The sequence below is a fragment of the Cornus florida genome, unplaced genomic scaffold, assembly GCF_030987335.1.
Source record: "Cornus florida cultivar Cherokee Brave unplaced genomic scaffold, ASM3098733v1 CherokeeBrave_3.0.0_Hap2_Chr07, whole genome shotgun sequence".
Lineage (NCBI taxonomy): Eukaryota > Viridiplantae > Streptophyta > Magnoliopsida > Cornales > Cornaceae > Cornus > Cornus florida.
This window is the reverse complement of record NW_026775577.1, coordinates 81433801-81435984: the sequence shown is the minus strand read 5'-3', so window position 1 is coordinate 81435984 and position 2184 is coordinate 81433801. Positions and strand designations below refer to the sequence as shown.

Here is a 2184-nt window from a genome sequence, read left to right as displayed (position 1 = left end):
ATGAGGAATGGGTTTCCACAACACATTGTTGCTTAGGTGGGGCATTTATAGGCATCGTTCCCTTCTCTCTTGCATTGAGAGTGCTTGCTATTTGCCCTACTTGGGTTTCTAGCTTTGCAGTAGATTGAGGTGAGAATGAAGCAATTGAGTGTTAGCCTCTAAAGTGCCCAAAGCATTCAAAACTTTTTCTTCAAAGGCGGGACTTCTAGTATTACCTTGGGAATAGGATTGGTTGGGAAAATGAGAATTAGCAAATTGATTCCCTTGTGATTGATAGGGTCTATAACCTTGGGATCCTTGCTTTTGAAGTGGAGGTGTGAAGGGTTTGAGCCCTCTCCTTGGTTTTTCCAAGAGAAATTTGGATGATTCCTCCAACTTGGATTATAATAAGTACCATAAGGATTGTTCCCTTGGTTCACAAAAGCCGCATTGACTTGTTCATTAGGTTCACTTTGCAATTGTCCGTAAGGACAATAAGAAGTAGAATGAAGAACACTAGAATAAGTCATACATGTTTCATTTGATGCATGATGAAAATGGTTGGGGAAGGAAGATACTTGGTTCGCCGAGTTTTAGTTAATCAAAATTTGATAAAACCTTTGAGACAAAGACTTCATTTCGGCAACTATTTCATTTGAATGTTCGACTTGATGTAAGCCAACACTCTTCCTACCTTGTGAATTTCTACCATTCTTGGATGATAATGTTCTATGCAAAGAATTTTCAATCATGCTTTCATAGAGACGCCACACGTCATCCTCATGCCTATTAATATATGAGTCATCCATGGAAGCATCAACCATACCCTTATAGTTGTCCGATAAGCTCTCAAAGAAGTATTGAACTAATTGCCATTTGGGCATGTCATGATGTGGACACTTCCTAAGCAATTCATTGAAGCGTTCCCATGCCTCATGAAACGTTTCTCCATCCCCATGTGAAAATTCTTGAATTGAGGTCCTCATGGCATTGGTCTTAGAAACCGGATAGTACTTCTTCTAGAACTCTTGTTGCATTTCTGCCCAAGAAGTGATTAAAAAAAGGCCTAAGATTGTTAGACCAATACTTTGCCTTGTCTTTTAAGGTGAATGGAAAAAGTTTGAGTCTTAAAACCTCTTCCGGCATGTCCGTATATTTTACGGTGGAACATACTTCAAGAAACTCATCCAAATGCTTGTAAGGTTCTTCACTTGGAAGTCCATGATAGTTAGGAAGTATTTGAATGGTTTGTGGCTTAATTTCATAATGATGTGCTCTAAATGGAGGCAATTGGATGCATGTAGGTGCATTGTATTCATTAGGCACATAGTGATCTCTTAAAGCAAGAGGTGGATTAGCTACTTGAGGTGCAACATGAACACCTTGGTTTTGAATTCCTTGATTGTTGATGGGAGGTTATGGAGCAACATTGGCCTTGGCATTCCATATGGAACTTGGCCTTGTTGTTGTGGTGGTTGGTGAATGAATGGTCTAGGCATGCCTAATGGTACTTGTATGTTCTCATTGTGCACATTGGGATGAAGGATACCTTGTTGGTCTATGTGACTAATGTCCTCAACATGATTATCATTATGGTCATCCATTAAAAGATTGGCTCTATTTGAACTTCCTCTTCCCCTAAGATTTCTAACGATAGGTTCAAGATGCAAATCAAGATGGGCAAGAGTTGGTCTCAATGAACGACGCCCATGCATGCACAATACAAAACACAACAAACATAAAGAATGACAAACAATATGCCTTCACAACAATGCAATTAGACTTCTTCCACAAACATTAAATTCATACTCCCATACCTTAACTCAGTGATGCAAGACAATAAAAAATAAGCCTCTATGCAGGCCGACGATTTAACTAAGGGATTGAGTAAAGAAAATCTCACAAAGGTCCTTTAGCACTTCAACTCCAAATTTTAAAGCTTAGCTTAGCAATTTTAGAATTTTTAGCTTTTTACTTTCTTTGCTTGCTTGAATTGAATGCTCAATGGCTCCTTTGCTTACTTCCTCTCCAACAATGCACCTAGTTAAGTAAGAACAACACAATAAGTAACCAAAAAGAAAAATAAAAATAAAGTAAATACACGATCAAAAGAGTACTAATCCTAATCAATTCCACAAATCCGATGTTGCCAAATCTAATCAACAAATCCCCGGCAACGGCACCAAATTTTGGTTGACCATTTGG

At 38.5% G+C, this 2184-nt stretch overlaps 1 pseudogene; it reads left to right on the top strand.

Annotated features, from left to right (window-relative positions):
• Nucleotides 1-861: 861 nt before the first annotated feature.
• On the top strand, nt 862-960 carry LOC132267942 (small nucleolar RNA R71; annotated as a pseudogene).
• Nucleotides 961-2184: the final 1224 nt, after the last annotated feature.